Here is a 13,677-nt window from a genome sequence, read left to right on the forward strand (position 1 = left end):
ACTTTGATTTCACTGAGATCTATGTTCTATGCCAAGGCACAATATAATTACTATAATGCCTTTGCAAACGGGATCATTTGGAGAACCCCACCATCAATTAGGGACCCTTCTTTAGTTTGGATTCTGGGCAGGACATCCACCATTATACTGATAGACGCTTGAGGTGAGCAGATGTTTTCCACCTTGCCTGATATCACTTATTAGCAGTTTGCTGAACAGACATCTCTGGTTGCATCTATCACAGAGACATATAATTTTAAAATATGTATGAGAGTCATCTTAACTAAGGATAGCCTTCGAGGCTGCATTTTGTTCTGCTAAGTCAAATGCTTTTTTAAAAAAAATCAAAATATAAACAGCAGAATCTGGTGTTTTGTATATTTTCAGTCACTTGTGGAATTGTAAAGATTGTGGCCTGCTATAGAAAATCAACTGCAAAAGTATGCCTGTTCTTTTCTTGTGTTTCTTTAGAAATGCCCTTAATGTGTATAAACCATCCTTTTTTTTTCCTTTTTTTTGCTGGGCAATGAGGATTAAGTGACTTGCCCAGGGTCATACAGCTAGTAAGTGTCAAGCGTCTAAGGCTGGATTTGAACTCAAATACCTCCTGAATACAGGGCCAGTGCTTTATCCACTGCGCCACCTAGCTGCCCCTAGACCATTCTAATAAAGAGCTTATGCTTCTTATTCAATACTTCAACTAATCTATGATCTCATTGAAGTGGTAGGTATTCCCTCCATTTGTGTAGATAGCAACCTTCTTATTCTCATTCTTGTTCATGTTCTTCCGCACATCATCTAGAGGATCCATCCACATAAAAATGAAAATTTTACAGAGATAAAAATAAGATATCTAAGTTAGAATGTCTCCCTAATCACTTCCCCTACCACCACACACAAAAAAAGCTTCATCTGCAATTGTTTCCATTTTCAAACTCTTTCCTTTTTTGAAATTATCTTGACCATCAATATCTCTCCTTGCCAAATGAAGAGACACGGCAGGCATGATCAACAACAGAATGGAATATAAGCTAATTTGAAAAAATCTCACAGGTAGAATACCAAGATTGGTGAGTGTGCCCATATAAAACAACAAAAAGCATTGGAGGAGAAACTGATCCTGCAGAGAGCTAAGTGGGAGATCAGGCTAAACCAGATCATCTTGGAAGTGTTTGTAGATGAAACCAGGAGGACAACAAACAGATGTGAAATTGAACAGATAAGCCAGCATTTTGAAAATCGATATATATATATTCTCATTAGCAGATAGTAGACCCATCTTCTTTGGACTCCACCACCTCACTATCTGATGATGTGAGGAAGGCACAACTGAACAAGTGACTTCAGGTACTCAGAAATGAGATCTTGATTTATCATGGACAATCACCTAAGGGTGTCTGGAATTCTTGTGTCTTGAAACAGCAAGATTTATGGCAGGTTCAGAGAAAAAAATAAAATCTTTGATCTGCATCACTCTACTACTATCCACTATTGTGACCTGGGGGAAATGTCATCTTCTTTGTGAGCCTCAAGTCCTGACTACCTCTATAAAATGAGGGAATTGGACTGAATGGTCCCTAAGGTTTTCCCCCAGCCCTAAACTCCATGAGGCAAAAACATCCTTTCAGAAGGTAAAATCAGAAAAAAAGGGCTAGACTTGATCAAATCTGTACATAACAAGGACAAACTGGATGTTGCACAATTTTGTGTGTATTAATTAGACAATCAGTGTAGCCCAGAACAGACCAGATCCAATCTTGGTGATCACTCCAAATATCACTCTTTTGCTTAATTTGTCCCTGCCCAGAGTTTACCCTAAGAAAACCTTCAAATATAGTTCAAATATAGGTTGTATTTAGATCTGCAAACATGTGAGTGAAAGGGTTCCCAGATCCTGTACAAGCACCCACGGTAACAATGCATATTGGGTACAGGAGAGCCTTTATTCTAACCAGAAAGTGTAGAATATTTCAAGAACTCACAGGAGCCTGTGAACAATGCAGATAACACCTAAAGGACTCACAGTACTCTCAGATAATTTGTATAATTCAACTCCCTTTCATGAGAGTCCCATTTTTCCTCAGGACCCTACCATCCTCTAGACTCATAATTCCATGATGGAATTTGGAAAACAAACTTGGTGTTGCTAGCAGAACATTCCCTGGCATTCCAGTGAATTCTTCTTTCACCCCAGAGACCCCTACAGGCTTCTAGCCTGAGGGCTTCCCTTGGAAGGAAAATGCACTTGGAGTTGCTAAAGAGACAACCCCCTTCACATCAAACCAGAACATCCAAATGACTCATGGTAATGGGAGAGAGCAAAGCCCAGTTCTTTTAATCCTTTATATTATGGCTTGCTGATATTCCCCCTTTAGGGTTCATATATATAATCCTCCTTTCCTTCCAAGAAGCTGGCTCAGCCAAGGACCTCCCCTTCTCTCTCTAGTAGGCTAGATCCTGGAGCTGCTATGCCCAGGAAATCTCCCACTATTCTCTCCAGGAGGTTGGAGCTCAAAAACTACCACCAATTGTGGCTGAGTGGTTCTCCTCTTCACTGCTACCATCTGTCAACTAGCTCTCCAAAACTGGTGCAAGGAAACTGGGGTCCAGTAATTCCTTCTTGGGCCATATGAGAGCACATGCAGTTCCCATGTTCCTCTGACCCAACTGAGCCATTAGCAGCTTCCAGATAGTTGGAATAATTACTCTGGATTCTGGGTCTGCTCTTAGTTCTTGTTTCTTTTTTTCAAGCTCTCATAAATAAAGGTGAAATGAACCAAATGGCCAACTCTTTGTAGCACCTCTTCTCAGGTTACTCCCCCAAATTTATATTAATTCTTTTTTTTCAGGGCAATGGGGGTTAAGTGACTTGCCCAGGGTCACACAACTAGTAAGTGTCAAATGTCTAAGGCCAGATTTGAACTCAGGTCCTCCTGAATCCAGGGCCGGTGCTTTTATCCACTGTGCCACCTAGCTGCCCCCTATATTCATTCTTATGTGTTCATTCCCTAGATGTGGCTAGTAATTTAAGGTTGAAGGTACTTTATGATTCTTCATGCCTAAAACCATAGTTCATGAGCCTCTACTGGTGTACTTCTCTTTAATAGTCAACCAGTAGACATAATTAGTTCACAGGAAAGGCATCTACTAACATAGCATAAGAACATTAATTATAAGACATTCTCCCATAAATCTGGGGTACATTCTCCCACAGATGTACACAGTGCCTATGAAAAGAGGGGGCAAAAATTTAGAGTAAATTAGTAACAAGTTCACGTATAGGGAAAATGTACAGCCAAGATAACTCCTGCTTCTGGTACTGCAGGGACCCAGTGTCCTTTCTCCCTTTACAGAGCCCTTACCTGCTCCCCTCTTGAGTATGGCATCTTTGTTGGGTGGGTTGCTAGGCTCTTTAGATCTGCTCCTCTCCACAGTTTTGAATCTTAGCTGCCAGAGATGAGTTATCTCTTGAAACCCTAGTCAGCTCTCTTCCATGCTGCCAGAGAGTGAGTTCTCTCTTGAAACCCTAGTCAGTTTGCCAGAAATCTCATTCCTTAAAGCTGCTTCCTACCTTGAATTCTGCCTCTCAGATGCTGGGTCTGTCTGGAGAGTATGCACCTCTACTCCCTGCCTCCAAATGCCCTACTCTCCAAACTGCAACCTGAAGTATGCTGTGAGTTGATCTAATGGCTGATATCATGGTCAATAGAGACGGTGCTCATGGAATAGAGAAAAAAAAAATCTCCCCCTCCTGCTGCCCTCTGGGAAAGGTGCAGAAGTCATACTCCACAAAGCTGTTTCTGATCTCAAAACCTCTTGAACCCTCAAACTGTTCCCCGTCTCCAGGGCCTGGCAGGCTTAGCTTTTTAAAATGCCTCTAGAGCAGCTGTAATCTTCACTAGGCCAATGGCCATCTGATCTTGACCTTCTTAAAGGACTAAAAAGACTTAGTCATGTCTTTGTATTTCTTTAGCGTATTAATACCTATTACCTGTCCCTTACTTTCTGTAATTACGCCAGCTAGCTGGAATGGAAAGACCAAATCCACCCCCTTTTTTATAGGCCCAGCAGCACAAAGGCATGGCTCTTCCCACAACAGTATAAACTAACAAATTCATTCTAGTAGAGATGAGTACAGACTGGGAAAATGGGCTTGTCCACTTCCTCCAGTCTCAAACAAAGCCTCAATTCTCCGTAAGTTCATAACTTCCCTAATCAACCCACTACTTAATAATTATCCTTTACAACCTTCCATGTTTTCATCCAACCACTGACACTGACCTCCTTGCTGTTCCATGAAGAAGACTCAGCGTCTCTCAGCTCTAGGCATTTCCTCCACTTGTCCCCCATCCCTGGGGTCCCTCCTCATCTCTGCCTCCTAGTTTCTCTGACATCTTTCAAGTCCCAACAAATATTCCACCTTCTATCATCTTTCAACAATCTTTCTACAAAAAATTTCCCAATCCCTCTTAATTCCAGCATCTTCCCTCTGCTCATTATTTACTGTTCATCCTGGACAAAGCTCATTTGTGCATATTTGTTTGCGTGTTGTTTCCCCCGTTAGATTGTGAGCACCTTGATGGTGGCCCAGTGCAGGAGGGGCATAGGTACGCCAAGCTTCCAACCTTAGAGAATCAGAGTTCAATCAGACTTCTGTTTCTGGGTCAAAGAGAAAGTGGCCGTGGTTACTCACAGACCAGGCAGGCTGAGAAGAAGCCCAATCACCCCCTGGGCCACACTGTAGCTCGAACGGTGTGTCCTGGAAACACTTTAAGAAGGAGTTAAAAGCCAAGAAATGGGTGGCCAAAGATGAGTAGGCAGAGAAAGCAGCAGACCATTGAAAACTTCTTTGGGGGAAAGGTAGATCACAATACACCTTCAGAAGAAGAAGATAATAGCAAAGTCAAAGCTCCAACATTCAAAGCTTCCAAGAAAAATATGAATTGGTCTCAGGCTATGGAAGCACTCAAAAGGGACTTTAAGAGAAAGTAGGAGAGATAGAAGGAAGATTTAGAGAGATGGAGGAAAGAATGGAAAGAGAAATGAGAGCAATGCAGGAAAGTCATGAGAAAAAAGTCAACAGTTTGAAAAGCCAAATGGGAAAAGAAATAGAAAAGCTCTCTAAAGAAAATAATTGCCTAAGAATTAAGATTGAACAAATGGAAGCTAGTGACCTTATGTGAAACCAAGACACAGTAAAGTAAATCCAACTGAATAAAAAAATAGAGGGAGATTGTGAGCATCTTGAGAGCCGGGACTGTCTTTGACTTTTTTTTTTGTATTCCCAGATTTTACCACAATACCTGGCACCTAGTTGGGGCCTTTTGTTGTTCAACCGTTTCAGGTGTGTCCGACTCTTTGTGAAGACTCCATTTGGGGTTTTCTTGACAAAGCTACTAGAGTGGTTGCCATTTCCTTTTCCAGCTCATTTTACAGATGGGGAAACTGAGGCAAACTGAGTTAAGTGATTTGTCCAGCATCACACAGCTAGTAAGTAAGTGTCTGAGGCCAGATTTGAACTCAAGAAGATGAGTCTTCCTGATTTCAGGCCTGGCACTCTAGCCACTGTGCTACCTAGCTGTCCCAAGTTGGGACTTAATAAATGTTTATTGATTGACCAATGATAACAACTGAGTTTTACTGCCTACCAGGTGCTTTACATACATTTAGTATGTGCTTCCAGGTTAAGATGTGGTCATTGAGGAAGGACATATGTTTATCAATTAATAGCTGAGAACTTAGAGATTGGAGAATTCCCTAGCAGAGGTCCACTGCTCTTAGCCAAGTCCTCTGAAGCTCAGAAGAACAGATCTCCCACTCCTCTGACCTAACACTTCCCCACCTCTTTTACCAGCTATCCTTCCTAGATGCTTGAGCTTTTCTTTGTCCTACAATACAAACATAGGAGCCCCCACAAACGAGAGGAAAATCTTGGTTGCCCACGTCCCCCACATCAGGATCTTAGAATGACTGTGCAGGAATCACCTCCTATCCTCCTATAGGAGGTATATGTTCTCTGCTTCCCAGCCAGCCCAGGGTCCCTCACACCCAGAAGGCATCACCAGGATCAGAAACTGGAGGAAAATCCTTTATATGGGGTGTTTTGTAGGCAACATATGTATACCCTGTGTACATATATATATATATATATATATATATATATATATATATAAACATGTAATCACCACTAGTCCCCATTTGCATGGCTCTTTATATATATATATATATATATATATATATATATATATATATATATATATATATATATATATATATATATTCTCTCTCTCTCTCTCTCTCTCATTCAGGGCAATGAGGTTAAGTGACTTGCCCGGGGTCACACAGCTAGTAAATGTCAAGTGTCTGAGGCCGGATTTGAACTCAGGTCCTCCTGAATCCAGGGCCGGTGCTCTATCCACTGTTCCACCTAGCTGCCCCCATATATATTCTCTTAACTGATCTTCACAATACTCATAAACTAATGAAGGCAGATATTATCATACCCACTTTACATATGAGGAAACTGGAACTCAGAGAGAACAGAATTGTTCAATATCACACAGGCCAGTGGATGAATGACGGTGTTGGAAACTTAGCCTAGGTCTCCTGATTCCCAGTCCAGGCCTCTTTCTAGAGCTGGAAAGAGTTCTTGGGAGGTCTAACTTATTTTACAGATAAAGAAAAATGAGTTGCTCAACAGGTAAAAAGTATCAGACCTAGCATTTGAACCCAGTCCCCTGACTCCAAATCTCATACTCTTCACCATACCATTATGTAATGAGAGGAGGGCAACTGTTTCTATCCACACAACCAACTCTCCATTCTTAATCCCCTGAGCCAGAACTGTAGCCAAAAATAGTAGCAAAGGGTGGTGGTTGTGCAACCTACAGTCTGCACTTGGATATAGTCTCCCCAAGAAAGTGGGCAATTTCCTCTACCTCTGGCCACATGGAGACAAAGGGAAGGCTTGAACATGGGATTCTGGGGAGATGGCTCAGACTGTCAGGGCACCAATGAAACATGAAGATTAGACATCTCTGGACTCAGACACTTGACACTTACTAGCTGTGAGACCCTGGGCAAGTCACTTAACCCTCATTGCCCTGGAAAAAAAAAAGAAAAAGAAAAAGAAAGATCTCTCTGGAAGCACCTCCTCACCCCAGATACTGGCATCCTGGGGCAAAGTCCCAGTTGTTATGCCCTAGTTTTGGCTTTGCACTGGATTGTAATATGGGAACATTGGTACAGATAACATAAAATGATGGGTGATCCAAAAGTATGTAAACCCCAGACTATTTCTCCCTGACTTTGAGATGACACTAACTGATTTTCTGGTGGAAGCTTTCCCTCAGTGTGTTGTTTAGAGCTGAAATTGAAATGAGTAACTAGTCAGTGAGCCTACACTGAGTTGGCGGTGAGGGGAGGAGGCCGGAGGGGAAAGACTTTGCTACAGACAAAAAGCCCTGAGTGGCCAGTGGAAAACAGAGTTTGTGTGTGTGTGTGTGTTCGTTCATCTGTGGATGTGGGGTAAAAGGGCCCGTATGCTTACCCACACATACAGAACAGGCCTGTCCTTGTCTTTCCCCCATTTGTGATTTAAGTCTGTGTTTAGAGCTTGCCTGTGTACCTTTCCATGTGAGTACAGGTTGCGTCCCTGATGTACGTTCTCTGAGCTCTTTCCCAGAAGCGTAGAGAGATGCTGTGTCCAGGCCCTGAGGGAAACTCCCAGGCGAAGCAAACTGGGGCCTTGGCCTGGCTGGGGATACTGATGTGATGTGACAGGCCTCCCCCCCACCACCACTATGCTCCACCCCCACCCTCTTCCACCAACCCTCTCTGGCCCCTCTCGGAGTCTCCTTAGCATCCTTACTTCTCTCCCCCATCTCCCTGGTCTCCCTCCCTCTAGCATCTCTGCTTTTCTGACCTCTAATAAATCCTTGTATGACCTGAGGGGATTCACTTTTCCTTTCTGGGCCTCAGTTTCCCATCTGGGAAATAAAGGAATTGTACAAGGTGAGGTCTAGGTCCCCTCCAGATCCAACATCCTTGAGGTCTGACACCATTCATCCCTTTCCATTTCCGCTTCCTGCCCTTGGCTCTCACATCCTGGGCATTAATGGAGGAGACACTGAACAGTTGGGAATAATGTGGGTGGAGAGGGTTAACTGCTGAGATGAATAGCAATTAGCGTCTCCATATCCTGGGAGGAGGTGGGGAGGTGATAAAAGAAGGGGGTGTTGGGAGGGGAGATAATTGACAAACTTTAGAATCCAAGAAGTTCCAATAATAATCAGCCACTGAGCCCACCACTGCCCATAACTCCCCCTAACACCATCACCCCCCTTAGTAGGACATGTATTCATGTATTCATTCAACAACATACTTATTAATCACCTGATATGTCAGGGTCACCCTGACAGTCTCTAAATATCAACTCCCCTGCTGAGACTTGACACAGTCCCAGGCGTAGAGAGTAGGAGGGAGGTGAGGAGGATAACACATTTCCCTTGGGCCCTCAGCCTGGTTTTCATTGAATAATGGAATGTTAGAAATGGAAGAAACCTTGGAACAAAGAATGTTAGAACATAAGATGTCAAGACTGGAAGACACCATTAAAAAAATAGAACTTAGAATGTTAAAACTGAGAGGGACTTAATCCAACCCAATCAAATCCAACCCCCTCATTTTACAGATAAAGAAACTGAGGCCAAGAGAAGGAAAATGACTTGTCCAAAATCTCAAAAAAATAGTTAGTGGCCAAGCCACGAATAGAACTTGGGTCTCCTGACTCCCAGTTCCACCCAGGAAAAGTGCTGTCCTTCATGAACAAAGATGGTACTCCTGATGTCAACAGGATCTGGGTTCTGAATTAGATTTCCTGGCAGTGAGGATGGACTTCACAGAATCATTTATACTCTCTTGTCCCATCCTCCTGAAGACTGACAGTCATGGGCATTTGTGAGATGACTGATGTAATCAGGTTCAGGGTTAGTGGTTGGGACTCAGTCCAGGACCTCCACTGGGATCAAACCTCAGTCTTGAAATCCCTATGCTGTAACCCTTAAGCTGAGTCTTGGAGGAAGATAAGGATTTCAACAGTCAGACCTAAAGAGAGGGGGTGTTGCCAGCACAGGAAATGGTCTCTGTCATGCACACGGGCAGATGAGAGAAAGTCAAGACCAGGGAACAAATTATGGTCTCATTTGGCTAGAGCATGGAGTTCATGAAGAAGAATAATTAAGGCTGAAAAGGTATATAGCATCCAAATTATGGAAGGTCTCAAATTCTAGGCCAAGGAGTTTGGACTCTGTGCTATAAGCAACAGGGAGCCAAGGAATATTTTTGAGCAGAGGAGTGAAGAGGGAAGAGACTGACAGTAAGGGAGGCCTTAAGACTATGACAAGAACCTAGTCAAGGGGGCCCCAAACTAAAGTGCTTGTAGCAGAGCTGGGAAGGAAGGAATGAAGGCTCAAGATGCTGCAGAGGAAGGAAGAATCCCAGGAGTGAGAACTGTAGAAGATCTAGCAGATTACTTAGTTCAACTTTGTCATTTTATAGATGGAGGCTCAAGGAAGCACCATATAAATGAATGATTGTAAGAGATACTCCTCCTGGGGCGGCTAGGTAGTGCAGTGGATAAAGCATCGGCCCTGGATTCAGGAGTACCTGAGTTCAAATCCGGCCTCAGACACTTGACACTTACTAGCTGAGTGACCCTGGGCAAGTCACTTAACCCCTACTGTCCCACCAAAAAAACAAAAAGAGATACTCCTCCTCCTTGGAGGATTTTCACAGAGTGGGGAATAGAGGGGCTAAAGATGGGCATTACTGATGCCATGATCTTGATGACTGGGAGCTGTCCCAGCAGAGTGTGGTAGAAAGACTTATGTCCTGGAAGGCAGAAAACTTGTGCTCTAATCTTAGCCGCTCCCTTCTCTGTACCTCTGTAAGATGAGTTCACTCAGATATTTTCCCTTCCTTGACATTCTATGAGCTGATGTATCTGAATCCAGAAGCTACCATCACCCTTGGCTATCTCTCTTTCCCCTAGCACAGAGGCAGCAGCAGTTGGCATCCCTGAGACTCCCTCTCTCTTCTGTGCCACCTTGGTGCCTATCTGGTAGTGTTGGTGAGCTGCCTTCTTTCTCTTATTCACAAGCTTTGACCAGAAATGGAGTATTACCTACCAAACATATGTACCCTGATATATAGAAGCCTTGATGCCATGGAAAAGGAGAGGACCAGAGATAGAGGTACCAGCCCTAGCCACAGAGAGGTACTTCTGGCTGGGCACTTCCTGGGTAAAGGGAGTGCTTACCAGCCGGCACCATCCCTAAAACTGAGGAGTGGGGATAGGCAAGGAGTTGCTGTTGTCTCTGTTAGCCATAAGGAGTCTCACAATGGGGTACCTGAGTGAGGAGTGGGCCAGCCACCTCTGCCCTCACCACTTGGGCTGGGTTTACCCACTACCACAACCACCAGCAGTAGCAGCAGCAGCAGGCTGAGGTTGGCAAAGTGAGAAGAAATGGAACATGCCCCAGGGCACAGATGTCTGCCAGCTGTGTGACCTCCAGATTTGCCAGGGGGGAGAGAGAGAGAGAGAGAGAGAGAGAGAGAGAGAGAGAGAGAGAGAGAGAGAGAGAGAGAGAGAGAGAGGGAGAACGCAAATGCATGTAACAGAAAAAAGAAATCTGTATGTGTGGTCCCTGCCTGTACATCTCTGTGTGTTGCTTCAAGTGAATCTACTTAGTATGACTGTTACTTAGTACATGTGTCTTTCCTACATGTATATGTGATAGAGACTGTGGGGGACTCTGAATTTTTTATCATGTCTTTGTATATATCTGTGTACATGATATTCTGTGTCTATGGGAGATTACATATGAGGATGTTTCTTTGCTGATTATGTACATTTGTCAACCTATGTGTGATTTTTATTAGTGCGTGTAAGTGACCGTATGGATTTGTGTGTGATTATTTGGTATATCTGTAAGTTGGTACATACAATAGTGTATACATATGGTGGATGTGAGTCTGTGAGAATGACAGCAAGTGAGTTTATCTGTATGTGTCTGGGCAGAGGCAAAGAAGCCAAAAGGGGACTGTGTGAGTGAAACCAGAGCCATAACTAGCATGGGGTGAAGACCGAGGCTTTTTCTTAGGGCACTGACATTCGGAGGGTATTCTTCTTAGGAGCGTTATTTCCCCAAAACAACCAATTTCCCTGAGCTCATCCACAGGTCCTCTGCTGATCCAGGTAGCAATATTGTATAACTAGCCCTTGGTTACCATGCTTTCCCTCCATCAACTTCCGTGGGAGCAAGGGCTGAACCACCTCCTCTTCTAGCATGATTGTACCTAAGGTCAGACTGCCCTATTTTGCCCTATTCCCTTCTGTACCCTCCCCTCTAGAAGCCAAACGTGTGTGTCTGTACAAAAGTGAGAGACAGAGACAGAGAGAGACACACACAGAGACAGACAGAGACAGAAAAGCTACTGTATATTTAGATGTGAGGTAAGTCTAAGTCTGCTTAAGTCAAATCAATAAATATGTACTTATAAAAGCATCAGATAAAAAATAAAAGAAAAAAGGCAACAAATTAATGTAGAAAGGTATTCTCCTTCTCTCTGTTCTGTACCAAACCCAATGTGTTAAGGACCTCAGTAAGGAATAGGCTGCCTCAGAAGGTAGAAAGCTCCCCATCACTGGAGGTCTTCCAAGAGAGACCAGATGGCACTTGTTGGGGATATGGTAGAGGAGATTCCTATTTAAGTCCAGATTGGACTAGGTGACCTCTGAGGTCTTTTCAGACTCTAAGGTTCTGTGATTACAACAACTGTGCCTCTTCTTCTGAATCCCATGTAAAAAGCCCACCTAAACAAGTGAATAGATATTAATGTTCATGGACAGGCCATACCAATATAATAAAAATGATAATACCACCTAAATTAATTTACTTATTCAATGTCATAGCAATCAGACTCCCAAAGAATAACTTTACATAGAAAATATAGAAAAATAATAATGAAATTCATTTGGAGAAACGAAAAACCAAGAATCTCAAAGAAAATAATGAAGAAAAGTGGGGAGCCTAGTGGTTCCAAATCTCAAACTGTACTACAAAGCAGTAATCATCAAAACTACCTGGTATTGGTTAAAAAATAGAGAAGTTATTCAGTAGAACATATCAGGTTCAAAACATAGACAAATAAACACATGTACTAGCAATATCTGATAAAAACCAAAGACCCCAACTACTGGGGAAAGGGTTACACTCATTTTCTTTTCTTTTTTGGGGGATGTCTTCCACTTTTTTTTTTTTTTTGGTGAGGCAAGTGGGGTTAAGTGACTTGCCCAGGGTCACACAGCTAGTAAGTGTTAAGTGTCTGAGGCTGGATTTAAACTCAGGCTCTCCTGACTCCAGGGCGGGTACTCTATCCACTGCGCCACCTAGCTGCCCCTGTCATAGCAGTTTTAATGAAGAGTATAACCCTTGGGGCAGCTAGGTGGCAGTGGATAGAGTACCCGCCCTGGAGTCAGGAGAGCCTGAGTTTAAATCCAGCCTCAGACACTTAACACTTACTAGCTGTGTGACCCTGGGCAAGTCACTTAACCCCACTTGCCTCACTTAAAAAAAAAACAAACTGCTATGACAATGGAAAGAGATTTGACAGAAATTAAGTTTAGACCATTATCTCACATTGTATTCCAAGATAAGCTCCAAGTGGATACATTACCTAGGTATAAAAGGTGACATCATAAACAAATTGAAGGAGGAAGGAAGGTGAAGTCCTTCACAACAATGAAGAGGGGAATAGTTCATGACCACACACGATCCCTAAACAGGGAATAAATAAGAAGATAAAAGAGCAGTTTTGATTACTTAAAATTGAAAAGGTTCTACAAAAACACAATCAATGCAGTTAAAATTAGAAAGGAAAAATTGTGGAAAAATCTTTGCGATAAATTTCTGATAAAGATCTAATATCTGGGGCAGCTAGATGGTGCAGTGGATAGAGCACTGGCCCTGGAGTCAGGAGTACCTGAGTTCAAATCCAGCCTCAGACACTTAACACTTACTAGCTGTGTGACCCTGGGCAAGTCACTTAACCCCAAGTGCCTCACTTTAAAAAAAAAAAATCTAATATCCAAAGTATAGGAGGAACTGATTTGAATTTATTAAAAAAAAAGATTCATTCCCCAAGAGATAAATGGTTAAAGCACATAAATAGGCAGTCATCAAAGAAATCCAAGCTATCATTAGCTAGGTGGTGCAGTGGATAAAGCACTGGCCCTGGATTCAGGATGACCTGAGTTCAAATCTGGCCTCAGACACTTGACACTAGCTATGTGATCCTGGGCAAGTCACTTAACCTTCATTGCCCCGCCCCCCCAAAATCACTATAGTAAAAGAAATATAAATAATAACAGCTCTGAGTTTCCACCTCGTGCACAATAAATTGGCAACAATACAAAAAAGGGCAATGATAATTGTTGGAGGAGCTGTGGAGGACAGGCACACTGATGAACTATTGATGGAGGTCCAGATTGATCTAGACATTATAAGCAGCAATTTGGAACTATGCCCCCAAAGTGACTATGATACCACTATTAGGCATATACCCGAAAGGAATCAAAGAAAGAAAGAACACATGTAGAAAAATACTGACAGCAGC

The sequence above is a fragment of the Dromiciops gliroides genome, chromosome 1, assembly GCF_019393635.1.
Source record: "Dromiciops gliroides isolate mDroGli1 chromosome 1, mDroGli1.pri, whole genome shotgun sequence".
NCBI classification, from domain to species: Eukaryota; Metazoa; Chordata; class Mammalia; order Microbiotheria; family Microbiotheriidae; genus Dromiciops; species Dromiciops gliroides.